Here is a 16,450-nt window from a genome sequence, read left to right on the forward strand (position 1 = left end):
TGTTAATAAACATGTGGACATGTATTTTGCTGAATTTGTGTCATTTACATAACATATATATTTTTTATATGCCAAGTTCTGTGAGGTTGTGTTAGGGTTTATTGATGTATGGTAATTAATTTAGATTGGATCAAGATCGGTTTTTTCTTAAACATGAGGTATTTTGAAGACATGGTGACAAATGGAGAGTGGGTTGAGGTCGGGAAGTATCTCTCTGGTTCACAAGGTGGTGATATAGATATTCCATGAAGATTTTCTTTTAGAGATTCGAAAACAGAAGTACCTGAAGCTTCAGACAATACATCTTCTCAAGTGCATTATTGACTTCACTTTATATTCCTTATATTTTTTCAGTTTTACAGATTTGTTTGTTATAACTTTGGAGTGTGTTTAAATTCTTTAATGCCTTCTTCTTGACAAAAAAAAAAAATTAATTTAGGCGTGATCGTGCTAAAGGTGTGGATATATTAGTTAAAGATTTGAAAGTTTTTGCTGTGTTTAATGAAGAGCTTTTCAAGGAGATCACACAGCTATTGACATGGAGACTTTAGGTATATATTTGATATATCTTTAAGAATTTGTGCTGAACTGTTTTTTCCATAGCTTAGTATGTCTTCTACTTTTGTGTCTTATTTAAAAAGAAAGAATCGTATCTCTTTATGATAATTTGATTGTGGTCTTACTTGCAAGATCATGAACAGCTCTCGAAATATGGAGATACGAAGTCTGCTAGGTAGAATGCAAAAAAAAAAAAGGCAAAAACAAACCAAGATAAAAACAAAAAAAAAAAAAAAAAAAAAAAAAGCTAACTGAACGTGATGGCTACACAGATAAGTTAACACTTGAGATCAGAGTATATACCGTTGGGAAGTTCTTTTCTTTCTTGTCGTGTCTATCTTTATGATTTTGTAACTTTTGTTATGCTTTTAAGTGAACTGTCACTTTTATTAGCTTTGAATTGAGTTTACAATTAGCAGCATCAGCGGTGTAAGAATCCAGGCCTGATCCCAACATAAGACCTATTGTAGACCACAGTTGTGGAAGCTCAAATGGTGCTCAAGCGGTACATATTGGTCTCCTTACGCTTTACATTGATCGCCCCCCGGCCCCCCCACTCCCCCAGTACATCCTTAATGGGTGCTGTTTTCAAAGCTGGAGGTTTTCCACTACTGAGTGCTCATGGTGTTAGTAAAAATTTGAAGGTTCTAGGTAATTGAGCTAACTTGGACTCTGACTGCTTGGCAATTTAACTTTAATTGTATTCTTCCAGCCATTCAGCCTACTCTTGCTGTTCTTTCGACTTCTCTGCTGATGGATGCAATCCATCCCCTGTCCCTTCATCCTCAGCTTCTGGCAGGGCCTATAGGTTGACTGCTCCTAATAATGCAGGTAGCTAGAGGAATTTTTGAATTTCCACTTGACTTAATGCTGGCTGTCTTTAGCATGTTTTACATAAAAGAATGTTTTGGATACAGTGATGGATTATTCTTCTGGGTCATTTACTTCTATGGATTGAATGTTACATTTTCTAAATTGGGTTTTTCTTCAGGTTAATGGCTTTTATTTGCTTTCTGTGCTTCCTTTTTTTATATATTGTTTCTGCTTTCTGGTGCAATTCATCATTGGTAGGTGACTAATTGTATTTGGAATTGTGATTTCTATTATAACACTCACTGAGAGTTCTAAAGTGCACCAGTCTATTCGGGGATTTCTTATGGATATTTTTGAGCTGGGCCTCTTTGCAGGTCACATCTACTTTTTTAGTTCTGTATGACAAAACTAATTGCGATGTTTTGATTGCCTCATAATTTCAAGAGAAAAAAGGAATCTTCCCCCTTTTTCTCATTCTGCTTTTGCAGTTCTTCCTTAGGGGTTGCTCTGTTAGATTATGAACATGTTACTTTGTTAATTTCTTTACTTTTTTAGTTCTGTATTGACAAAACTGTGTGCGAGTGTTTGATTGCATCAATATTCAGAGAAAAGGAATCTTCCCCCTTTTTCTCATTTCTGCTTTTGCGGTTTCCTTCTTAGGGGTTGCTCCTGTTAGATTTATGAACATGTTACTTTGTTAATTTCTTTACTTTTTTAGTTACTGTATTGACAAAAACTGTGTGTCGAGTGTTTGATTGCCTCATAATTTCAAGAGAAAAAGGAATCTTCCCCCTTTTTCTCATTTCTGCTTTTGCTGGTTCTTCCTTAGGGGTTGCTCCTGTTAGATTTATGAACATGTTACTTGTTGTAGATTTCTTTACTTTTTAGTTCTGTATTGACAAAAACTGTGTGCGAGTGTTTGATTGCCTCATAATTTCAAGAGAAAAAGGAATCTTCCCCTTTTTTCTCATTTTTGCTTTTGCAGTTCTTCCTTGAGTTGCTCCTGTCAGATTTATGAACATGTTAGTTGTTTATCTATCTATATAAAATTAAAATGTTATTAAAAAAATTGTACTGAATTATTACTATTATAAGATAAATTTATATATTAAAATTAATGTAATACAAAAAAAAAATATGATAATAATAAAAAATATGGCTCCGTTTGGTTCACAATTTTTGTGTTTTGGAAAAGTTTTTTGAAAAGTAAAAAAAAAGTTGAATGTGGGTGGGTATTACGATGTAGGATTTATAATTATAAAATACCCCCTATGTTATGTTTTTTTACAAAACACCCTTATATATAAACATTAAAATAACAAAACCCCCATCCACCCTCAAAGGACGAAGCCGGCATCACCGCCGGAGGGTGGCCGGAGTCGCCGTAACAAAAACTTAAACTATTTAGGGGTATTAACTTGAATTAACAAATTTAGGGGGTTTAAAAAAATGTTGAATAAAGTTGAATAATATTGTGAGTTTTGGGTATTTAACTGTTTAACTTTTTTGGGAATACTAAATAGTTATTCCCAAAATCCACCCAACAAGTAATACCAATGGTAGTAAGATCAAAGTTGAGTTTTGAAGATAGTCCTGAGTTCGAACACCCTTGTATGTATCAAAGTCTCATAGGTGCTTTGCAATATCTCACCATGACAAGACCTGGTCTATCTTTTGTGGTGAATTAGTTGAGTCAATTTTTGAAAGCCTTTACAGTCAATCACTGGCAAGCCTGCAAGCATGTGGTATGTTACATTCAAGGTACTCTTCATAATGAACTTACTTTCACTAAAGGAGATTGTTTACATTTAGACGCCTATGTCGATGCAGACTAGGCAAGTAACATCTCTGATCACAAATCCACCGGAGGATGTTGTGGATTTTGCAGGCCTAATCTCATCCAATGGAGTTCTAAAAAGCAACAGGTTGTTGGTCTATCCTCTACTGAAGCTAAATACAGAGCTTTGGCTCAAGCCTCTACTGAAATTGCTTGGCTACAAAACTTGTTCCAAGAACTCCATATTTCAATTTCTGGTATTCCAGTATTGTGGTGTGACAACACTAGTGCCAAAGCATTGGCTTCTAAACTTGTTTTTTATGCTCAAACGATACATATTGAACTTGATGTTCATTTCATTCGAGAAATGGTACCTCTAATCGTCTTATGGTTCAATATGTGGCCTGTACTTTTCAAATTGCTGATATTCTGACAAAACCACTTGCCAGCTCTTGCTTTCAAAATCTTCGAGAGCAATTACACATTCGTTCTTCAGTTCCCGTTCTCTAATCATCTGAGTTATTGCTTGAGCAATGACGTCAATACGGCAAGCTTCAAACTCAGCTGCTTCTTAGCTGTTTTTTACAGGGTGGTTTAGTGCAGTAGCAATTTCTAGTTTGGTGTTGTTGGTCTTTATAATTTGGCGTTGAAATAAGGGGTTAGGGAGAATGAAGTTGCAGTTTCTAATTTGGTGTTGCTAATATAGTTTCTAGTTTGGTATTGTTGGTCTTGATAATTTGGTGTTGCCGGTTCGAGATTCAAAATAGCAGATTGAAATAAGGTGTTATAGAGGATTAAGATAGTGTGTTGATGGTTTCTAGTCTGATGTTTCTAATATGTTGATGGTTTGCGGTTGATAACAGATCAGTTGAAGTAATTTTGCAGCTCAAGTAATTGTGCACTCTATGGTGTATGGTTGACAACAATGATGAGCAGTGAAGTGTGAAGTGATCAACAGGGAAATGATTGCTAGCTGAAGTTTAAATAGTGTTTAGTAGGGAGATGAATTCAGTTCAGTTTTTTTATATGGTTGTTTAGTTCAATTTTATTGGTTTGATTGTTTTTCTATTGTGTTAAGTACAGAAGGAGTTCATTAGAGGGGACAAAGAAATTTTTTCAAGTTTTGCTTGAGGGACGATGTCAGCAGTAATATGCAAGCTGAAACTTAAAATTTTCTTAACTGAAGAAAGAAGTGTGGAACTAATGAAGTGTGAATACACAATTGCCAGTGATAAAGGAATGAAAAGTCTGTTAAGTAAAACAATTTCGGTTAGAAAGCCTTGAAAGAATACACTGCCGCTTACAACAATCTTCAAACTGTGGAAACTTTCAAATAAATAAAGTCAAACAAAGTGCCAGCTCTTTCTTCTAAGTCTGAGAACAAACAGAGTTGCAGTAGAGAAAGACCAAAGGAATCGAATGATGAATAATTAGTGTTTGTGTGTTTGTTTGAAAGTGAATGAAGGAGTGTGATGTAAAGTGACATGGATCACTAGATTAATTTGTATATAAACCATTTTAGAGAAAGTCAGTATTGAAGCAGATTGTGTAATAGAAATCAGATCAGTTTCTTTCAATTAATTCTCTCTCTGCCGCTAGAGTTTTCTTTGCAGATTATACTTCATAACTTCAATCCAAGCCCTGAAACTTAAAAAGCATCCATCTCTCCTTGATTTGTTTGTCTTGAAGAGGGGTGGTGCCACCGGCCACTATCCCTTACCCACACAAGAACCCCTGGCATCCCACCATCAAAACCCCATCCCTTTTCCCCGGACTACACTCACCGATCACCGCCCACAACAGCCGCGTCGCACGATTGTTCTTTGCCATATTCCGGCTGATTAACGGGTTGATGGCTACAAAAATGGTGTACGGACGACCACTCACTCACTCTAATTGCTTTTTGTGTGTGATGGGGTAACTGTTGAAACAGGTTATTTCTTTTGTTATACTTGGCCGACCTCTGATCTTTTACATCTACATGTTATACAGATTATGTCTGTGGGGAATGCAATTTAAATTTTTTTTTTTTTCCTTTTCTCTCAGAGGCTACTCTGGTGAAACATCACAGGAAGACAATCCCACTTCAAAGAAACAAGGCATTAATCAAATAAAAGTACATCAACACTCTACAGGGACATGCGTGTTTGAGGTTTGGGTCATTTGGTGTCAGGGACTCTCATATATGTTTATTTCTGGGGCTGTAGATTGTATTTTGTTGCTGATTTGAAGCTGAGACTTGAACTGTAAACTTGTTGTTTGTGTTGTTCTATTTGTTTCTCTTCTTCACTTAAAGCATATTGATTGGGTTTACGAATGTGTTTCATAGAATTGCATTAATGGGTACCTGGCATTTTAAATGCTGAATTATTTGTTTGGTCTTTTCATGGCTTATTCATTTGTTTTGCTTTGTAACTTTTTATAAATACGTGTAATTTACTTTTGGTATTTCTGATTATATGCATTATAGTTTGGTATTGCAGTTTAATAGTAGCATCAACTATGTAAGAATCCAAGGCCTAATCCCAGTACCAATCCTTTAATGGTGTTGGTCCGAAGCCTGGAGGTTTTCCCACCTGAATGCTTTTGGGGTAAGTTGAAATTTTTTTAAGGTTTTGGTAACTGAGCTAACTTGGACTCGGACTGTCTGGAAATTTAACTTTAAATTGTATTCTTCCAGGCATTTCAGCCTACTCCTGCTGCTCTTCCAACTTCTTTTGCTGGATGGATGACGAATCCATCCCCTGTCCCTTACCCCTCACTTCTGTAGGGCCTATAGGTTTGATTGCTCCTAATAATGCACGTAGCTAGAGGAAAACTTATATTAACAAGCAGCATTCAGCTGTTTTAGTTTTTCCTGCTTAATGCCTTTGAAATTATATTGCCGACAGCGACAACGACGACAATGACTATCTTGATGCAGATTCTGACACCGAAGGTTAGATTTTGAACCTCATTTGGTTGGATTTTGTTTGTGTTTTGTAATTTGCTTAAAGTTTGAATTTTCAATTATTTTTGTTTTGTGTGTGACGATACGATTGCATTTTCCAACTATTGATCTGTGAGCTCTTGGATCTCTGTGATGTTTGCATAGATACATAGTTATGTTCTCACTTTGCAGAGAACTCATGTTTCTCATACTTCAATTTCTTAATGAAGAGAAATTCAAAGAACTCTTCACAGGTACGCTCCAATTATGCACTTTTTTTTTTTTTTCTTAAATTCTTAATTGTTAATAACATGTGGACATGTATGTTTGCTGATGTTGTCATTTACATAACATATATATTTTTTATATGCCAAGTTCTGTGAGGTTGTGTTAAGGGTTTAATTGAGGTATGTAATTAATTTAGATTGGATCAAGAATCAGGTTTTTTCTTAAACATAGGTATTTTGAAGACATGGTGACAATGGAGAGTGGGTTGAGGTCGGGAAGTATCTCTCTGGGTTCACAAAGTGGATGATATAGATATTCCATGAAGATTTCTTTGAGATTCGAAAACAGAAGTACCTTGAAGCTTCAGACAAGTACATCTTCTCAAGTGCATTTTGACTTCACTTTATATTCTCTTTATATTTTTTCAGTTTTACAGATTGTTTGTTATAACTTGGGAGTGTGTTTAAAGTTCTTTAATGCCTTCTTCTTGACAAAAAAAATAAAATTAATTTAGGCTGATCGTGCTAAAGGTGTGGATATATTAGTTAAAGATTTGAAAGTTTTTGCTGTGTTTAATGAAGAGCTTTTCAAGGAGATCACACAGCTATTGACACTGGAGAACTTTAGGTATTATATTGATATATCTTTAGAATTTGTGCTGAACTGTTTTCCATAGCTTAGTATGTCTTCTACTTTTGTGTCTTATTTAAAAAAGAAAGAAGTCGATCTCTTATATGTAAATTTGATTGTGTCTTACTTGCAGAGATAATGAACAGCTCTCGAAATATGGAGATACGAAGTCTGCTAGGGGTAGAATGCTAGCTGAACTGAAAACGTTGATAGAGGCTAATCCACTTTTCCACGATAACTTCAATTTCCTACCTTGAAGAATCAAGGCTACGGACACTAATTAACCAGAGGTCCTTGGGAAGTTCTTTTCTTTCTTGCGTGTCTATCTTTATGATTTTGTAACTTTTGTTTATTGCTTTTAATTGAACATGTTCACTTTTATTAGCATTTGAATTGAGTTTAAATTAGCAGCATCAGCTGTGTAAGAATCCAAGGCCTGATCCAACATAAAGACCCTATTTGTAGACCACAGTTGTGGACAGCCAAATGGTGCTCAAGCCCGTCTCACGTACCAATCCTTTAATGGGTGCTGTTTCAAAGCCTGGAGGTTTCTCCACTACTGAGTGCTCATGGTGTTAGTAAAAATTTTGAAGGTTCTAGGTAATTGAGCTAACTTGGACTCTGACTGCTTGGAAATTTAACTTTAAATTGTTTCTTCCAGCCATTTCAGCCTACTCTTGCTGTTCTTTCGACTTCTCTTGCTGGATGGATGGCAAATCCATCCCCTGTCCTTCATCCCTCAGCTTCTGCAGGGCCTATAGGTTTGACTGCTCCTATAATGCAGGTAGCTAGAGGAATTTTTGAATTTCCACTTGACTTAATGCTGGCTGTCTTTAGCATGTTTTACATAAAAAGAATGTTTTGGATTACAGTGATGGATTATTCTTCTGGGTCATTTTACTTCTATGGATTGAATGTTACATTTTCTAAATTTGGGTTTTTCTTCAGGGTTAATGGCATTTTATTTGCTTTCTGTGCTTCCTTTTTTAAATATTTATTTCTGCTTTCTGGTGCAATTCCATCATTGTAGTGACTAATTGTATATTGGAATTTGATTTCTATTATAACACTCATCTGAGAGTTCTAAATGCACCAGTCTATTCTGGGATTTCTTATGGATATTTTTGCTGGCCTTCTTTGCCAGTTCACATCTACTTTTTTAGTTCTGTATTGACAAAAACTATATGCGAGTGTTTGATTGCCTCATAATTTCAAAGAAAAAAGGAATCTTCCCCCTTTTTCTCATTTCTGCTTTTGCAGTTCTTCCTTAGGGTTGCTCCTGTTAGATTTATGAACATGTTACTTTGTTAATTTCTTTACTTTTTTAGTTCTGTATTGACAAACTGTGTGCGAGTGTTTGATTGCATCATATTTCAAGAGAAAAAAGGAATCTTCCCCCTTTTCTCATTTCTGCTTTTGCGGTTCTTCCTTAGGGGTTTGCTCCTGTTAGATTATGAACATGTTACTTTGTTAATTTCTTTACTTTTTTAGTTCTGTATTGACAAAAACTGTGTGCGAGTGTTTGATTGCCTCATAATTTCAAGAGAAAAAAGGAACTTCCCCCTTTTTCTCATTTCTGCTTTTGCGGTTCTTCCTTAGGGTGCTCCTGTTAGATTTATGAACATGTTACTTGTTATTTCTTTACTTTTTTAGCTGTATTGACACAAAACTGGGTGCGAGTGTTTGATTGCCTCATAATTTCAAGAGAAAAAAGGAATCTTCCCCCTTTTTCTCATTTTTGCTTTTGCAGTTCTTCCTTAGGTTGCTCTGTCAATTTATGAACATGTTAGTTTTTAATTTCTATATATATATATATTAAAATTGTATTAAAAAAAAATTGTTACTGTAATTATTACTATTTATAAGATAAATTTTAATTAAATTAATGTAATACAAAAAAAAAAATAATGAATAATAAAAATAATGGCTCCGTTTGGTTCACAATTTTGTGTTTTTGGAAAAGTTTTTTGAAAAAAGTAAAAAAAAAGTTGAATTGGGTGGGTATTACGATGTAGGATTATAAATTATAAAATACCCCCTATGTTTGTTTTTTTACAAAACACCCTTATAATAAAACATTAAAAGTTAACAAAAACACCCCCATCCCCCTCAAATACGGACAGCCGGCCATCACCGCCGGAGGGTGGCGAGTCGCCGTAACAAAAACATTAAAATATTAGGGGTATTTAATTGAATTAACAAATTAGGGGGTTTAAAAAATTTGAATAAAGTTGAATAATATTGTGAGTTTTTGGTATTTTACTGTTTACTTTTTTGGGAATACTAAAAGTAGTATTCCCAAAATCCAACCAAACAAAGTAAATATAATTACAAACTTTATTCACTTCTTATGACCCAAGACTGCGACAACCTACCAGTCTTCTCTTTTCTTTTCTTCTTCAATCCGTAATAAATGAAATGAATTAAAAGATCCAAAAAAACTAGACCGACCATTCAACGACTTTACGTCTCCCATCATTATCATGCCTTTTGCAAAGAAAAGAAAAAAAAAATTGGAGAAGAATGAAGAGAGATCACAGAGAATACAGGGAGAGACTAAGAGAAGAGGAGCGGCCTGTGGTTTGAAGTGAAATGGAGAAAATAGGGCTTAAATATGTTAGAGCTAGGTTTTGCAATGCTACTGTCCTTTCAACCCTTTATAGTTAAAAAGTGCATTATTGAACCCATAGAATGTCATTTAACACCCTATAAGTTTTTAGGTCTTATTTATACCCTTTTCGAGTTGAGTTTTTAAATTGAGTTAACGACTTTTTCCCACCTAAATAATGGTTTAATAACACTTTCCTATTTACAGGCTTTAAAAATACTATTTTACTACTTAAATTTATTTCGACGCCGAATAGAAAGTAAATTCAGTCTAAACTGTTAGGGCTTTTAAAGAGAGAATGTCGATGAGTCTTGTGTGGTAGAAGTTGGATTTTATGGTTAAGATTGATAAGAATTTGACTAGAAAATGTGGCTGCTTAAACCTTAATTGTTCGATTATGGCGATTGACAAGGTTAGCGGGAGTAAGACTTGATTGGTTTTGGTGAGTGATGATTGTGGAAGAAAATAGTTGTGGTATAAGATCACAACGATGTAGAATCGGAAATAAAAATTAAATTTAAATAATAAAATAATATTTTGAAAATTTAAGGTGAAAAATTATCATTAAACCATTTGGATGGGAAAAAGTCGTTTACTCTTTTAATTGGGTTGTCTTCGTGTGTGGGCTTAGAACCAAAATTTTGACTATTTCAGTGAGTATGATTGTTATGTCTCAAATTGTCTCCTTTTATATATATATATAAAAGGGATTCGACTTAATTCTTATCCTATGTTCTCACTTAACTGTCTTTCAAGAGGTGTCTATAATTTGTTTGTTTGTTTAAGGTTAAATTGAATATACAAAATTTCAATAATAATTAAATATCAAAGATTAATATCCATGAGTCATCTTGTTTGAATGAGGAATTCGTGGTCACGATACTATTATATTAATAATTTTTAATATTAATAATATCAAATATTATTATATTAAAAATTATTTCGCTTCTTGAAAGTTCTCTTAATTCCTGGCATGTAACCAAGTCCTATAAACTAATAAACGTGATTTCTTTTTCACCGTTTCAACCCGCGTCCTAGTTTGCAGGGCTGGCAACAGTTGAATAATTCTTAAGACTTAAGAGTTCTTCAAAATATAAAATTTAGAGAAAAAAAAAAAAAAAGAAGAAGAAGAAGAAGAAACGATCCACTTGTGGACGACGAATGGCCCACATGCCATAACTAGAAATGTCTTAATAAGTGTTTGGTGTGAAACATAAAGAAAAAATAACAAATATGAGGTTATATATATATTATAAGTTTAATCTTAATACTTCCAACTAAAAAAAGAAAAAGAAAATTGAAACTTGAAATTATAATTAATGGATGAACCACATGTAACTTATTATTAAATTTTTATTTTTAATTTTAAATAATACTACACTTACAATCTAATCTCACAAATTCTTTTTATAATCTCAATGTAATAGTTTGTAATTAGATAATTCGTAATTAATCAGACATGACTTATTATAAATTTATCAGTTATGACTTATAAGTTATTATACCAGAATTATGAGAAAAAATTGGTAAGATTTAGTGATAAATCAATTTTTATTATTTAATTTTACTGGTAAACGGCAAATTAAAAGCTTTTGAAATAAAAATTTATAATGAGCTAATTCTACACATGTAATGTTTTCATGGGAAGCCAAGTTGGCTTGGGTTGGTGTGCATCGCGCCACCGCCACCAATAGCTTTTCCACATCCACGTCTCTTCCATTTCATTTTTTAATTTTTAATGCGGGGGCAGTTAGTTAAGTATGAAGGGAATAACTGATATTAAGAAAGTGGATAACATGATATTTTATTTAAATGATTTGATCAAGATGTTTGTACGGTAGAAAAATCTTCAATTTAAAAAAGATGAAGACAAGACAACCCACACGTTAAATTTGAAATTATATAAATTTTATTAAATTTATATAATTTCAAATCGCAAGCACGTTTTTATTATTTTTCAAAATAACCTAATACTCTGTAGTGATTTAGGAATTAAAATTGTGTTGCCGCCTGATTGAAACTTGAAAGTGATAAAGCTAACGAATTCCTGCAGCTCAAAGTTGGTGTTTGTGAAGCTGAAGATTAAAGATTTTTCTCATTCTGATTTTTACTGCTTTTAATTACTTTGTTATTTTAGCTTCCGAAGTAAAACCTTCTAATAAAATTAAAATTCAATCTAATTGTTACTATTTATAAAGATAAATTTATATAATTAAAATTAATGTAATACAAAAAAATAATGAATAATAATAATAATAATACAATTACAAACTTTATTCACTTCTTATGACTCCAAGACTGCGACAAACCTACCGCTCTTCTTCTTTTTCTTCTTCAATCCGTAATAAATGAAATGAACTAAAAGATCCCAAAAAACTAGACCGAACATTCAACGCCTTTACGTCTCCGCTCATTATCATGGCTCTTATTTAATCTTGTCAACCAAGTCACGTGTTTTTTAACCTCTTTATGTGTTCCACTGGTACATCTTTGAAGCCAAAAGACGTGGCCACGACGACATCGTCAGATTTCAAGCCGGCTCTTATTCACTTGCGAAAGATAACATAATCTTGAAAATATTTCCTACCAGAATATTTGGGCTTTTAATTTCATACAATGTTAGTAAGTTTACCGACCATGTATTGCCCTTGGTTAAGTTATTTTACTACAAGTTGTTGCCTGGATACATGACTTTTTCTATAGTCCAAACAAATTACCAACTAAATTACCCTTGGTAAAATTTAATTTTTAATATTTTTATTATAATTTTGTCCTTTATTTAAGGGTTAATAAACAAATAAATAACGTCTAAATAACACTTCTCTTAAGCAAATTTAGTGAAAACGAAAGAGAAGAAAAGTTGGGCAGAAACATCAAAAGGAGACTAAAGATAAGCCCAAGAAGAAAATTGTGATGACGATGGTGTAATGATAGAGATAGTTTCATGCACTCGATTATAAGTTTCCATTGGGCACTCTTAGAGTACACTTTGAATTGTATGCACTGGATTAAATAACATTTTGGGTTACCCATTGTATAAGTTTTGATATTTCTGTTGCTGCTTTTTTTATCTTAGTGGCCATAAATTTTCATGTTATAAATATGTTAGATGCTTAATTTTGATACCAACTAAACACACGTGTGAAACGTTGAGCTGACTCAGAAGACACACGTGAATAGGGGTATTGAACTGAATATAAGATGGAGAACAATGTTTAAAGTGGTTCGGATGTTTAAGCAAGTGAATCGTACGTCTACTGGTATTGTATTAATATATGAGATCAGGACGCGTTCAGTGAACTGACTTACAAGTGATTTACAAGAGAGAAAATATGTATGTTATTCTAAAGAGAAATTAGTTAATCCCGCAAATGGAAGAGGAGCTCTCTATTTATAGTGGGATGAGTTGAGGTAATGATTACTGAATCTGTGAGTGGGTCAGATTGTCGTACAAATCCTTCTTTCCATCCCGATATTCACCTACTCGAGTGATTTACACAACTTGTATAGAAATTAGACACGTGGACCGTCTCCAACCTTTCATCAATCTGGCGCGTACCCACTATACTGACAAGAGCATACCGTTCATATCAGCATGCGACGTGATTACATCTAGATAGTTACAAGATTTACCTAAGCTCTGACTGCTCATACTGGTTAGGGTCAACCCTACTTTTTCAAACATAACAAAATATAAAATCAACAGAGCAAGTAAAATGAAGGTTATTGGTCGATGAAACGACCAGTAAAATAAATGGTTCAAGTGGTTTAAAGAGACTGTACATAGTGATAATGTGGGGCCTTGGAAAATATGCCAAATGTGTGGTTAGCAAAGAAAGCAACTTTGCATGAAGAAAGCAACTTTGCATGCAAACTAACCTAAAACTTCAGAGTTCAGAGAACGTGTGAAAGTTGGGTAATATTTTAAATGATTAAAAAAATAATAGTATATTTATATTTTATTCATTAATAAATAAATAAGTTGATGAATGGCCTGATGGAAATGGAATGGTAGCAATTTGATTGTCTTCTTGGTAAGATTTGAAAAGGGGAATCCATGTCCAATGGCGTAATAAAGTCAATAAGTTTGAAAGTAAATAATAATAATAATAAAGAGGCAACAATAATATGTCTAAATTAAATAATATGTATAAATTAAACAAAAAAGGAATTTAGGAAAATAGTAATATTGAGAGGAGTGGGATCACAAAGAGTGGTCCCTACCATTGAAAAAAATATAGTATTGGGATATAAGGCAGGGAGACAAAGTTTGTGCATTTGGAAAGTAATACTAACAATGGTGATCCAAAACATATTGATGTTCTTTACATGTGGCAGAAAGTATTGGGATTTAAGAGTGGGAACCAAATTGTAATATTGAGAGGAGTGGGATCACAAAGAGTGATCCCTTACCATTGAAAAGATGTAGTATCAGGTAGCCCAGAAAACGGGTGGCTGTTTTGTCCGTTAGTGCCGTCAAACAAAGTTTGTGAATTTGGAAAGTAATACTAACAGTGGTGAATGGTGATCCAAAACATGTTGATGCTCTCTACATGTGATAGTCTGTATTGTAATATTTTTTTCATAAATATTGCAATCGTGCATAAATACAGAGAGATCAGAGTGAGAAACTTGCAAGTTAGAAACCGATATATCAGATAGCGATAATAAGTATGTCAAATACTAGAGGAGCTGCTCCTACCGCCAAAGACTGCCTTCTTCCCTCAACTTCAAAACCCCCTGCCAATCCACAACCATCAAATGCAGGAAGGAGTGCATCTTCTCCCAACGAATACTTTGGTGGGCCGCAAACTGCACCTTCATCAACACCAAAAAGTGCAGCGCCGTATCCCACCACTGCGGCTGATGCCATGATAGACCGTAAACGATGGGAGTGATTTCGATAACGGTCAGTCTAGGTTCTTTTTTTTTTTTAATCTGCAAATGTCTGCTCTTTCTTCCTTAACCCCCCGTCATCATCGTCGTCGTATCCCTTGTGGGAGTTCTAATCACCGAGCTTACCCTAAACCCATCACCATCCTCCTCTTCGTTATCCTCTCACTTGAGGGCGTTCCAATCACCAAGGTTACCCTAAACGGCTAAACCACCACCATCATCATCATCCTCTTCGTCAGCCTTTCCCTTGAGGCCGTTCTAATCAACAAGCTCACCCTAGACCCACCATTATCATCGTCATCTTCGTCATCCTCTCCCTTGAGAGCGTTCTAATCACAAAGCTTACCCTAAACCCACCACTACCATCGTCATCCTTTCCCTTGAGGCCGTTCTAATCACCAAGCTTACCCTAAAACCACAATTATCATCGTCATCTTCGTCATCCTCTCCCTTGAGAGCGTTCTAATCACAAAGCTTACCCTAAACCCACCACTACCATCGTCATCCTTTCCCTTGAGGCCGTTCTAATCACCAAGCTTACCCTAAATCCACTATTATCATCGTCATCTTCGTCATCCTCTCCCTTGAGGGCGTTCTAATCACAAGCTTACCCTAAACCCACGTTACCCACCACTACCATCATCATCCTCTTCGTCATCCTCTCCTTGAGGACGTTCTAATCACCAAGCTTACGCTAAACTCCTCATCATCATCATCCTCTTATTCCTCTCCCTTGAGGGCCTTCTGATTATCGAGCTTACCTACCCACCACCACCATCATCATCATCGTCTCTCCCTTGTGGGCGTTCTAATCACTGACTACCGATCGTCGTGGTCATCTCCTTTGTGGAAGTTTTAATCACCTAGCTTACCTTATGCACCATCATCATCGTGGTGGTGGTGGTCTCCCTTGTGAGCGTTCTAATCACCGCCATAAAAACTCAAATAAACAATTCTTTTTTTTAATAAAACTATTCTCTTTTACATTGAAATTCTTTATTATTAGCAAACTAAAAGCTGATTGGTTTACGTAATGTGATTAATGTAGGTTCAAAGCTGTGGGTGACAATTTTATTTGGTGATGTGATCAATCCAGTTCGGTGTCGGCAATGTTTCGCATCACATGTTATGTTGTTTACAGTTTTTATATTTATGAAAGATGTTTTGTATCAGATGTTATGTATGAAATTTTCACCTTTGTTTACAGTTTTATATTTATGAAATTGTCACCTTTATTCATGTTTTTTTTTTTTTTTTTTTTAATCTAAAAGAGTTTTAATCTGAGTTGTGAAATGAAATTTCATCTGGCAATGCGATCTCATCCTCCCTTTTTGGATAAAATCTGTTGATGAAAATCCGGTAATATTTTTGCATTCATTCTGAACGCCGGTAAAAGCTTACCAAAAACTAAGGTTGGCAATTTCCAGAGGCCGGGATGGGCAGGAGTAGGCCCCGGTTTATATGTGCGGGGTTGGTTCAGGAATTTCTGGAGTCTGCAGGGGCGGGTAATCCCAGCAGAAGGAGCAACATCCAGCACCAGCCATGGGGGTTCGGGATTGCCAAAGGTGACTAGGATTGGCATTTTCTGGAGTCGACCCGGGCGGGGTTGGGGCGGCTAATCCCAGCAGAAGGAATGCAACACCCATTAATAAGTTCTCTTATGGGTTTGGTGCAAATACCCCGACCCCGAAAAGAGAATATGGTATTTGCACCAAAGCAGTACAAAGAGGAGCCCCAAAGAAGTGATATTTGCCCCAAACACTAGCCCAAAACAATGAAATCGTAGCCCAGAAACAATAGAACAGCNTCTGGCAATGCGATCTCATCCTCCCTTTTTGGATAAAATCTGTTGATGAAAATCCGGTAATATTTTTGCATTCATTCTGAACGCCGGTAAAAGCTTACCAAAAACTAAGGTTGGCAATTTCCAGAGGCCGGGATGGGCAGGAGTAGGCCCCGGTTTATATGAGCGGGGTTGGTTCAGGAATTTCTGGAGTCTGCAGGGGCGGGT

At 35.1% G+C, this 16,450-nt stretch overlaps 1 long non-coding RNA gene across 1 annotated transcript; it reads left to right on the forward strand.

Annotated features, from left to right (window-relative positions):
• The first annotated feature begins 6,644 nt into the window (after positions 1-6,644).
• On the forward strand, positions 6,645-7,651 carry LOC116120054. Its single transcript, XR_004126485.1, has 3 exons — positions 6,645-6,676; positions 6,820-6,932; positions 7,069-7,651. It is a non-coding gene; the product is annotated as an uncharacterized LOC116120054 (long non-coding RNA).
• The last annotated feature ends 8,799 nt before the right edge of the window (positions 7,652-16,450 follow it).

This window comes from Pistacia vera, unplaced genomic scaffold (genome assembly GCF_008641045.1).
Source record: "Pistacia vera cultivar Batoury unplaced genomic scaffold, PisVer_v2 Contig92, whole genome shotgun sequence".
Taxonomy (NCBI): Eukaryota; Viridiplantae; Streptophyta; class Magnoliopsida; order Sapindales; family Anacardiaceae; genus Pistacia; species Pistacia vera.